This window comes from Triticum urartu, chromosome 6A (genome assembly GCF_056163025.1).
Source record: "Triticum urartu cultivar PI428250 chromosome 6A, HENAU_Tu73, whole genome shotgun sequence".
Classification (NCBI taxonomy): domain Eukaryota; kingdom Viridiplantae; phylum Streptophyta; class Magnoliopsida; order Poales; family Poaceae; genus Triticum; species Triticum urartu.
Window position 1 is genome coordinate 226,105,992 of NC_141878.1, and position 12,652 is coordinate 226,118,643.

Below are 12,652 nucleotides of genomic sequence, written 5' to 3' on the forward strand. Positions count from 1 at the left end.
AGTCCATGAGAAGACTTCCCTTGCCATTCATGTGATTAGTACACCCACTATCAATAATCCATTCTGAAGCAGCTGGTGTCATACCCTACAGTGCAGTTAGGGGGATAGGCTTCACGAAGAGAATTGTGAAGCATAAACATTTGACAAGCAAGTGGATTATGAAAGCTTAGATCAAGGTTAGGACTGATAGGGCAAGTAGCAAGCGATTCAGGAACAAAATACATAATAAGACCATTTGGGCATTTGATCTTGCGCCCTACAAGATGTTTAAGATCCCCGCAATAGCTTCAGACAAATTTGATTTTCGGCTGGAGACCCTTCCCTGCAAAAGAGAGTTAAGCTTTCTTAGCCACCCACATCTTCAAGGGTGGCTTCGAAGCAATGAGTCTAAGTGCAGCATCTGAGAACTTTGGCTTTGAAGCCCTAGCAAATAGTCTTGCAGGTGGACAATAGTACTCATAAGAATAAGCAGAGTAGTTCTTGGTCTTATGAACATGGTGGTTTGATGAAACGCGCTCATATTCATAGGCCTGAGTATGGTTTCCCTGCAGAACATTTGTGTTAGTGCGACTCAGGTGAGTCCTTTGTCTATATGAAGCCTTTGGACTATATGAAGCCTGTGGTCTGGGGTTTGTCTTCTTCACTTGTGGTGTCATGACGACATTCACAGGAAGATTCTCCAACCACTTTTTCGGCACCCAGACTTTCTTCATAGGTGGCCCATTCCTGCAGTTAGTACCAATATACCTGGCAAACACTTCACCATTCTGATTCTTAAACAATTTATAGTTTGCATCAAAGGATTCGTCAATAACAAATGGATTAGCACAAGTGAAGCCAAACAGGGTGGATGGATCCACTGAAGGTTCCTTTGCAGCAACCCATGTGGTTTTGGGGTACTGCTCAGGTTTCCAGTAAGAGCCATCGACATTAATTTTCCTTTAGAACCCAAGACCCTCTTTCCTAGGGTTTCGGTTCAGGATCTGCCTTTTGAGGACATTGTAGCGACCAGACCTCAAACGGTCCAATCTCTGTGCTCCGGTTTCATCACTGGATCAGTAATGCTGACACCACACAGTACTTGAAAGACTTATAGCAGAGTAGCAATCACACACTTATTACATCAAGTGTCTCAAAGAGAGAACTTATTACAATAAATATGGCTTAAGGCCATCTAATACCGATAACAGCGGAAGGCTTGGAAGCTAAGTGAGTCCATCAACTCCAACGGCATCACTGAGTATAGAACCACGACCTAAAACTCCTTCATCATCGTCTGAAAAGTCTGCAACATTAACGTTGCAGCCCGAAAACGGGTCAGCACATGGAATATGCTGGCAATGTAACACATAGAGAGTAATGGAATGAAACAGCTATTCTATATGCATATTTGGCTGGTGGAAAGCTCTATGGTTACAGTTTTGCGGAAAGCCAATTTTTCCCTACTGCAAAGGAATAAATTTATTTAACTATCATGGTGGTTGTTAAACATTGAGAATGGTTGACAGCATTCTCAATCCCAATTAAACATCATCATTAAACAAACCCAGCAAAATTAATTTTTGAGTAACATGTTGAGATTCACATGATAATCCAGGTACTAGATACTCAAGATGTCCATAATCGGGGACACGGCTAACCATGATTAGTTTATACACTCTGCAGAGGTTTGTGCACTTTTCCCCACAAGACTCGATCGCCTCCGTTTGGTTTCTCGCACTACACGGTGTTTGAGAAACGGATGACCGAGACATAGTCTTTCAGAAGCGCTAGCACCTTACGACGGGTAGACCGTACCACCTACATCCCCTACATCTGCTAGTCTACAACTGTAAGAGTTCGCACGACTTACTCAACTATGCTAGAGCCCATAATAGCTTGTGGCTGCACACGGAAGTTCTAGCATGAATAATCTCATGATCCCTTTGAGCCTGGGTGGCGGTCCAAAAGCAAACTGGCAAATCCTGGAATACCCAGGTGCCTCAATCCACCCAGATGTGTGTTTAAGTTGCCACCTTAAATAAACCATTAATTAACAATCTCACATATGTCATGGATACACTCACCCAATCCACGTCTACTAGCATAGCATAGCAATAATAAGCAAACGTAGAGTAACTCCCAAAGGTTTGATAATGAACAGGTAATAGGTTCTACCTCAACTACTCCCCAAACCCACAATTTAATTAGATCCTAAAACATGCAAGGTGTGAGGATTGATCTAATGCAATAAAACTGGGTAGTAGGAGGTATGATCAAAGTGTTACTTGCCTTGCTGATGATCCAGGAAACCTAGCGATTCAAAGTAACAAGCGGCGCACTCCGGGTACTCTATCGCAAACAAACAAGCATGCAATAAGTACTCGACTAATGCACAGGTAAAACTCAAATAAGAGATCTAACCAGAAAGTTCAACTTAAGAACTCCGGTTGGCAAAAAGAATCAAATCGAACGAAGCAACTAAAAGCAAACGGCAAAAGAAACAGGCTTCATTTACTATTCTGGATCTCAGGAAATTTTTACTGTGGCAAAAACTTGTTTAAGTTGGTTAGACGGAAAGAGGGTTTCGAGACGAAACTCCAGGCGCTTGAATCGCCTGATTCCGGTAAACGAGCGAAAAGATATACTAAAATGAAAATCGGATCAGAAATCGCGATCAGAAAAATCGCGGATTTAATCCGAGAAAAAGAAAAACGACAAACGTTCGTTAAAACGAACGAACGGACGAACGCTCACTATTTAAATAAACCGGAAAACTGATCTATTAAAAAAACCGAAACTAAAAAAACGACAAAACCGTCGGAAAACCGAACTGTTTTAAAAAAAACAGCGGCGGCATCGAGGTAAACCTCGGGCGGCGCGTTCGGCGACGGCGGCGGCGGTGGCAGCGGCGGCCGCTCTGGCGGCAACGGCGGTCGGAGGCGGCAGCAGCGGCGACGGCGTGGGGCGGCGGGCGGCGTGGCAAGGCGGCGGCGGCGCGGGGCGGCGCGGGGCTAGGGCGGCGCGGGGCTTCAGGCTGGGCCTCCCCGGCTTTTAAAGCCGGACGGGCCTGAGTGTCCGGGTCGGACACGGCCCGTAGGTTGGTTGCGCGTTTTTTTAAATAGTTACGCTTAGAAAAAAACAAAATGACTACTAAACGGACTCCAAAAATCCCGAAATAAATTTTCCCTGACTTCTAAAATCAAGCCGCACAGGATGAACATTTATTTGGGGCCTAAATGCAATTTTGAAAAACGCACATTTATCCTAAATTCAAATAAAATAGAAAATAAAACCCCAAAAAAATCTTATTTGATTTTTTATTAAATCTTCAATATTTCTTTATTTTGGGAAAGTCATTTTAGTCCCTCTCTCATAATTTTTGTAATAGAAATAATTGAAGATAAAATAAATAAAATCAAATGACCCTATTTTCAAAATTTGAGACAACTCAAATATGAAAATAACGAAATCCCCAACTCTCTCCGAGGGTCCTTGAGTTGTGTGAAATTTCTAGGATCAACCGAAATGCAAAAATTATGATATGCAATGATGATCTAGTGTATAACATTCCAAATTGAAAATTTGGGATGTTACAAACCTACCCCCTTAAGATGAATCTTGCCCTCGAGATTCGGGTTGGCTAGAAAATAGGTGAGGGTGGTCTTTCAGCAAATCTTCCTCTCGTTCCTAGGTGGCTTCATCCTCCGTGTGGTGGCTCCACTGAACCTTGCAAAACTTGATAACCTTGCCGCGGGTGACTCGACTGGCATATTCTAGAATCTTAATTGGTTTCTCCTCATAGGTCAAATCACTGTCCAACTGAATTGCTTCCAGTGGTACCGTATCCCTCAGCGGTATGTCAGCCATTTCTGCGTGGCACTTCTACAACTGGGATACATGAAACACGTCGTGAAATCCTGACAGTCCTTCGGGTAATTCCAACTTGTAGGCTACTTCTCCCATAAGCTCCAAAACTTTGTATGGTCCTACAAAACATGGCGCTAGTTTTCCCTTAACTCCAAAGCACTTAACTCCTCGAACTGGGGATACTCAAAGATAAACTCGGTCTCCTACTTTGTAAACTGTCTCCTTGCGTTTAGAATCTACATAACTCTTCTGCCTGGACTGAGCTACCTTCAGCCTATCGTGAATCAATTTCACTTTCTGTTCAGACTTCTTTATCAAATCCGGTCCAAACAACTGGCGATCTCCAACTTCATCCCAAGACAATGGGGTCCTGCACCTCCTTCCGTACAAGGCTTCGAAGGGGGCCATCTTCAAACTGGTTTGGTAGCTCTTGTTGTAAGAGAACTCTGCATATGGAAAATTCTCATCCCAACTAGATCCATAATCTAGCGCACAAGCTCTTAGCATATCCTCCAAAATCTGATTGACTCTCTCGGTCTGTCCATCTGTCTGCAGGTGGAAAGCTGTGCTAAACTCCAGTCTGGTTCCCAAAGTCTCATGCAACTGATTCCAGAACTTTGAGGCAAACTGGGTTCCTCTATCTGATAAAATGCTCCTTGGAACTCCATGCAGACATACGATCCTGGTCATGTATATCTTTGCCAACTTTGCACTAGTATAGGTAGTCTTCACTGGAATTAAATGAGCTACCTTTGTCAAACGATCGACTATATCCCATATCGAGTCATAGCCTGAACGTGTTCTGGGCAATCCTGTAATAAAATCCATGCCTAGCTTATCCCACTTCCATTCAGGTATCGGCAATGGTTGTAGCAATCCTGCTGGCTTCTGATGCTCTGCCTTCACTCTCTGACATACATCACAAATTGCTACATATTCCGCAATATCCTTCTTCATTCTGGTCCACCAGAAAATATCCCTCATATCCAAATACATCTTGGTATTTCCTGGGTGAATCGAGTATGGTGAGTCATGGGCCTCTTGCAGAATTAGCTTCCTAATCTCCGGATCATTTGGTACATAGACACGGTCTTCAAACCATAAGGTATCGTGCTCATCCTCACGAAATCCCTTAGCTTTTCCTTTGCTCATTTTCTCCTTAATAGAAGCAATTTCCTTGTCAGTCCTTTGAGCTTTTCTGATCTTATCCATCAAAGTAGACTGAATCTCCAATGCTGCTACATAGCCTCTTGGAACTATTTCCAAACGTAGCTCTCGTAGATTTTCGGCTAACTCCCCTGGTAAATCTCCCGTCATTAGGGTGTTGACATGGATCTTACGGCTTAATGCGTCAGCTACTACGTTAGCCTTTCCGGCGTGATAATGCAATTTCATATCATAATCCTTGATGAGCTCCAACCATCTCCTTTGTCTGAGGTTCAACTCCTTCTGTGTGAAAATATACTTCAAACTCTTGTGATCTGTGTACACCTCGCAATGGTTTCCAATCAGAAAATGTCTCCAAGTCTTCAGTGCATGCACTACGGCTTCTAACTCCAAATCATGCGTAGCATAATTCAACTCATGAGGCTTAAGCTGTCGTGAGGCATATGAAACAACTCTGCCTTCCTGCATAAGCACTGCTCCAAGTCCTCGACGTGAAGCGTCACAATACACCTCATAATCCTTGGTCTGATCCGGTAAAATCAACACGGGTGAGGTAACCAAACATTTCTTCAACTCCTGAAAACTAGCCTCACATTCCTCCGTCCATATGAACTTGGTATCCTTCTTCAGCAACTCCATCATAGGCTTCGCAATCTTTGAGAAGTTCTCAATAAACCTCCGGTAGTATCCTGCGAGTCCAAGAAAACTCCGGATCTCTCCAGCTGTGGTTGGTTCTTCCCACTTGGTAACGGTATCAACTTTAGTGGGATCTACTGCTATACCTTCTCCGGATATAACGTGTCCGAGAAATCCAACTTCTTTCAACCAAAACTCACATTTGCTAAACTTGGCATATAATTGATGTTCTCTGAGCTTTCCAAGAACCAAACACAAATGTTCCTTATGCTCCTCTTCATTCTTCGAGTAAACCAGGATATCATCAATGAACACTACGACGAACTTATCCAAGAACTCCATAAACACCTTGTTCATCATGTTCATAAAATATGCAGGTGCGTTAGTCAGACCAAATGACATAACGATATACTCGTACAGCCCATACCTAGTGGTAAAAGCCGTCTTGGGTATATCCTGTTCCCGAATCTTCAACTGGTGGTATCCTGATCGCAGATCGATCTTGGAAAATACCTTAGCTCCTTGCAATCGGTCAAACAGATCATTGATCATCGGCAGTGGGTACTTGTTCTTGATGGTTACTTCATTTAATCCTCGATAATCGACAACCATCCTTAATGATCCATCCTTCTTCTCTACTAGAAGTACTGGTGATCCCCAAGGCGATGAACTTGGGTGAATATATCCTTTATCTAGTAACTCCTTAATCTGCTTCTTAATTTCCACCAAATCCTTTGTAGGCATCCTATATGGTCTCTTTGATATTGGCCCTGTGCCTGGCAAAAGCTCAATCAAAAACTCAATATCTCTATCCGATGGCATGCCTGGCAACTCTTCTGGAAATACTTCAGGGAAATCCTTCACTACTGGTACTTCGTCCTGCACAACTCCGGTTAAACAATTTACTTGAGTCCTCTTTGGCACATGTCGGGATACATACTTGATCCTTCTCCCTTTTGGGGTGGTAAGTAAAATTGACTTACTGGCACATTCAATATTCCCTTCATACGTTGACAACCAATCCATGCCTAATATCACATCCAATCCTTGGGATTCCAACACTATTAGGTCTGAGGGAAAAACGTAGTTACCAATTCTTAATGGTAACTGATCACACCATAGACTAGCCATATATTCTGCTCCGGGCGAAGTTACCAACATGGGTGACCTAAGGGCTTGGGTTGGCAGTTTATACTTATCCACAAATCCCCTTGATATGTATGAATGCGATGCACCAGTATCGAAAAGAACGAGCGCAGTAAATGACTTAACCAAAAACTTACCGATTACTGCATCCGGCTGCTCTTCAACCTCCTCCACGTTAACGTGGTTCACCTGTCCCCTGTTGAAAGGGTTCGGATTCTTCCCAGAGCTTCCATTGCCATTTCCATTATGGGATTCAGGACATTCATTGGCATAATGTCCGGTCTTCTGGCACTTAAAACAAGTGACTTGGCTCAGGTCTTTCTTGGCTGGGGTTGATGGGTTGGTGCGGTTCTGGCCGTTGCTTCCTCCATACCCATTACCATTCCTAGGGCCATTGTGATTGTGCGAGCTTCCTCCTCCATGGGTATGCTGAAAATGTCCTCCCGGCCTAGGGGTAAATCATGGCTTCTGCTGAGCTCCTGTGTTGTACTTTCCTTGTGCATACTTCCTCTTGCGATTCTCAATTTGCTGCTGTTTCCCTTCAATCATAAGAGCACGATCTACCAACTCCTGGTAGTTGTTGAAGGTTGCTACCATCAACTGCATGCTCAACTCATCATTCAGTCCTCCTAGAAACTTCTCCTACTTTGCTGCATCCATAGCAACGTCATCTGGGGCATAACATGCTAATTTACTAAAGTCCTCCGCATACTGGCCAACTGTCCGTCCTCCTTGGCGCAAGTTACAAAACTCTCGCTTCTTCATGGCCATAGCTCCTGCTGAGACATGGGCAGTACGAAAAGCCTGCTGAAACTGGTCCCATGTGATAGTATTGACAGGGAAAGTGGCTGTGAAATTTTCCCACCATGAGGCTGCGGGTCCTTTAAGCTGATGTGCGGCAAACTTCACCTTCTCCGCATCCGTGCATCCTGCTGTGGTCAACTCTCTAGCTGTCTTGCGGAGCCAATCATCTGCTACTATCGGCTCGGTGCTACTGGAAAACACCGACGGATTCAACCTAAGAAAACGGGCTAAGTGATCAACGGGTGGTGGTGGTGGTGGTGGGTTGTTGTTGTTGTTCCCATGGTTCTGATTCTGGACTAGTAACTGCATCAATGTGTTCTGTTGCCGGATCAACTGAGTGAGCTCCGGTGGAAAGGTAAATCCGGGGTCTCCTCTCGGAGGGATCTGAGGGTTTAGAAAAGATGAGATTTAAGAATAGCGGGGGGGGGGGGGGGGGTCTAAAGAGAAAACACTACCCATATGCACATGAGGCAAAAGCAAACAATTCACTTCATTCAATCAATCAAACAAGGGCATACAATCGATCTAACTATCGCAAAAGTGCTCGGACTACTATATTTACATGGTGTACTACTACTACTGTTGGGGTGGTCTACTAGAAATATTCTTCGGTTGCAGACTCCATGATATCTGCTCCAGCTTCATCGACATAGTCATCATCGCTATCATCTGGATCCGAGTCGGTGTCGTCGATGATGATGTAGTCTTCCGGGCAAATCTCCTTGGGTTCTTCATCTTCTTCTACTGGTGTAGGGCCTCCCATAAATATTCCAATCTTCTTGATTAGATCGTCATTCTTTTCCACTAATACTTCAATTTCTTCTTCAAAACCTTCACGTGTAGCCTTGAGTTCTTCCTCCAGTTCCTTGATTCTTGTCTTTGCCTTCTTCAGGTCTATCATGTCGGCGCACATCTGGTTCTCCTGACATCGAATGTGCTGGTTTAATTCCTGGATAAAAGCTGCAATGGATCTATCCTTTCTGGTGCTGATCATCTCCCAGTGCTCATCTCGGCGCCCACAAATCTGGTAGATAGTATCCTTGAGATCATTGTGGTAGACTTCTCTAATGCGTCCCATGGCGATGTGAGCTGCCATGCTCTTTCCTAGATTCCAAGTTGGTGCATCGAAAGAAAACTCTATGGGCTCAGTGACTGGCATGGACGTCCTTCCTGGAACTTGAACTTGAATCATCCAGCGCTCTTCTTCAGGTAGAGTGGCGTTGTAGGTTCCGGTGAAGCTTGGTACTCCTATGTTCAGGTATCTAGTGACTTCCTTCAAGTGACGTCCAAATGGTGTATCTTCATCTGGTTGAGTGAACTTGTTCCTTGCATCCGCCATCCTAAAAGAGTAGAAAAGATGAGAGGTCAGAAGAGAAGAGAGTGAGTAGTGATCTAGGTCTTTAGCTTAGTGGTCGTGTCCTACAGTCAGCATGTGCTCTGATACCATCTTTGTAGCGACCAGACCTCAAACGGTCCAATCTCTGTGCTCCGGTGCCATCCCTGGATCAGTAATGCTGACACCACACAGTACTTGAAGGATTTATAGCAGAGTAGCAATCACACACTTATTACATCGAGTGTCTCAAAAGAGAACTTATTACAATAAATATGGCTTAAGGCCATCTAATAATGATAACAGCGGAAGGCTTGGAAGCTAAGTGAGTCCATCAACTCCAACGGCATCACTGAGTATAGAACCACGACCTAAAACTCCTTAATCATCGTTTGAAAAGTCTGCAACATTAACGCTGCAGCCCGAAAACGGGTTAGCACATGGAATATGTTGGCAATGTAACACATAGAGAGTAATGGGATGAAACAGCTATTCTATATGCATATTTGGCTGGTGGAAATCTCTATGGTTACAGTTTTGCGGAAAGCCAATTTTTCCCTACTACAAAGGAATAAATTTATTTAACTATCATGGTGGTTGTTAAACATTGAGAATGGTTGACAGCATTCTCAATCCCAATTAAACATCATCATTAAACAAACCCAGCAAAATTAATTTTTGAGTAACATGTTGAGATTCACATGATAATCCAGGTACTAGATACTCAAGATGTCCATAACCGGGGACACGGCTAACCATGATTAGTTTATACACTCTGCAGAGGTTTGCGCACTTTTCCCCACAAGACTCGATCGCCTCCGTTTGGTTTCTCGCACTACACGGTGTTTGAGAAACGGATGACCGAGACATAGTCTTTCAGAAGCGCTAGCACCTTATGAATGGTAGACCATACCACCTACATCCCCTACATCTGCTAGTCTACCACTGTAAGAGTTCGCACAACTTACTCAACTATGCTAGAGCCCATAATAGCTTGTGGCTGCACACGGAAGTTTCTAGCATGAATAATCTCATGATCCCTTTTTAGCCTGGGTGGCGGTCCAAAAGAAAACAGGAAAATCCTGGAATACCCAGGTGCCTCAATCCACCCAGATGTGTGTTTAAGTTGCCACCTTAAATAAACCATTAATTAACAATCTCATATTTGTCATGGATACACTCACCCAATCCACGTCTACTAGCATAGCATAGCAATAATAAGCAAACGTAGAGTAACTCCCAAAGGTTTGATAATGAACAGGTAATAGGTTCTACCTCAACTACTCCCCAAACCCACAATTTAATTAGATCCTAAAACATGCAAGGTGTGAGGATTGATCTAATGCAATAAAACTGGGTAGTAGGAGGTACGATCAAAGTGTTACTTGCCTTGCTGATGATCCGGGAAACCTAGCGATTCGAAGTAACAAGCGGCGCACTCCGGGTACTCTATCACAAACAAACAAGCATAAATTAAGTACTCGACTAATGCACAGGTAAAACTCAAATAATAGATCTAACCAGAAAGTTCAACTTAAGAACTCCAGTTGGCAAAAAGAATCAAATCGAACGAAGCAACGAAAAGCAAACGGCAAAAGAAACAGGCTTTGTTTACTATTCTGGATATAAGGCAATTTTTACAGTGGCAAAAACTTGTTTAAGTTGGTTAAACGGAAAGAGGGTTTCGAGATGAAACTCCAGGCACTTGAATCGCCTGATTCGGATAAACGAGCGAAAACATATACTAAAACGAAAATCGGATCAGAAATCGCAATCAGAAAAATCTCGGATTTAATCCGAGAAAAAGAAAAACGACAAACATTCGTTAAAACGAACGAATGGACGAACGCTCACTATTTAAATAAACGGGAAAACCGATCTATTTAAAAAAACTGAAACTAAAAAAATGACAAAACCGTCGGAAAACCGAACGGTTTTGTTTTGGCGGTGGGATTGAGGTAAACCTTGGGCGGCGGGTCCGGCGGCTCCGGCGACGGCGGCGGCGGTGGCAGCGGCGGCTCTGGCGGCTGGCGGCGGCAGCAGCGGCGGCGGCGCGGCAAGGCGGCGGCGCGGGGCTAGGTTTTGGGGCTTCAGGCTGGGCCTCCCCGTCTTTGAAAGACGGATGGGCCTTAGTGTCCGGGTCGGACAGGGCCCGTAGGTCAGTTGCGCGTTTTTTTTAAATAGTTACGCTCAGAAAAAAAACAAAAGGATTACTAAACGGACTCCAAAAATCCCGCAATAAATTTTTCCCGGCTTCTAAAATCAAGCCGCACAGGATGAACATTTATTTGGTGCCTAAATGCAATTTTGAAAAACGCACATTTTTCCTAAATTCTAATAAAATAGCAAATAAAACCCAAAAAAAATCTTATTTGATTTTTTTATTAAATCCTCAATATTTCTTTATTTTGGGAAAGTCATTTTATTCCCTCTCTCATAATTTTTGTAATAGAAATAATTGAAGATAAAATAATTAAAATCAAATGATCCTATTTTTAAAATTTGAGACAACTCAAATATGAAAATAACGAAATCCCCAACTCTCTCCGAGGGTCCTTGAGTTGTGTGAAATTTCTAGGATCAACCGAAATGCAAAAAAATATGATATGCAATGATGATCTAGTGTATAACATTCCAAATTGAAAATTTGGGATGTTACAGAAATCACATAGTGTCTGATGCCCTTTGAGACTTTTGTACATCCCTGTTTCAAGCAATGTCTTCAACCTAGCATTTTCACCAGCAATAGCAGTGGTATCCTCAGCAGAGGGGTTAGTTACCACATCAACAGTTGAAGATATTGCAATAGTAGCAGCAGTAGAACATCCAGCAACAGAAGTAGCGTTGTCACGCTCAATGCATTTAAGACATGGTGGTTCAAATCCTTCCTGAGCAGAACTGATCTGTTTGGCGCGAAGTGACTCGTTTTCCTTTTGAAGATCTTCATGAGCCACTCTCAATTTCTCAAGATCTTGCTTCCTTTGAAGATAATCATAGGAAAGCTTTTCATGAGTTGTTGAGAGAGTTTCATGACGACTTTCAAGTTCCTCATACTTAACATGAAGATTTTTTATGTCTTCAATTAAGGACTGAGATCGAGTCATTTCAGCGTCTAACAGGTCATCGCTTTTGTCTAACCGTTTTTGAATATGTTCCATAGCTTTCTGTTGTTCAGTTGCAATTTTAGCAAGTGTTTTGTAGCTGGGTTTGGAACCACAATCAGAGTCATCTTCACTGGATGTTTGATAGTGAGTAGTGCGTGTGTTTACCTTGGCACCGCGTGCCATGAAGCAGTAGGTGGGAGCGGAGTAGTGCTTGTCATTTGCATCGGCGTCGGTGATGAAGTCATTGTCTTTAGTGTTGAAGATGGACTTGGCAACGTATGCTGTAGCCAGACTTGCAACGCCAGAATCGGAATCCTCCTCAGACTCCACCTCCGCCTCCTCAGGAGCGGACTCCTCCTCTGAATCCATTTCCTTGCCAACAAACGCACGAGCCTTGCCAGATGAGCTCTTCTTGTGTGATGAAGACTTTGAGGAAGACTTGGAAGAAGACTTTGAGTATTTCTTCTTCTTCTCGTCGTCAGAATCATACTCCTTGCTCTTCTTCTTATTGTTGTTCTCATTGTCCCACTGCGGACACTCAGAGATGTAGTGGCCAGGTTTCTTGCACTTGTGGCATGTTCTCTTCTTGTAGTCATGAGCAGAAGCTTCATCA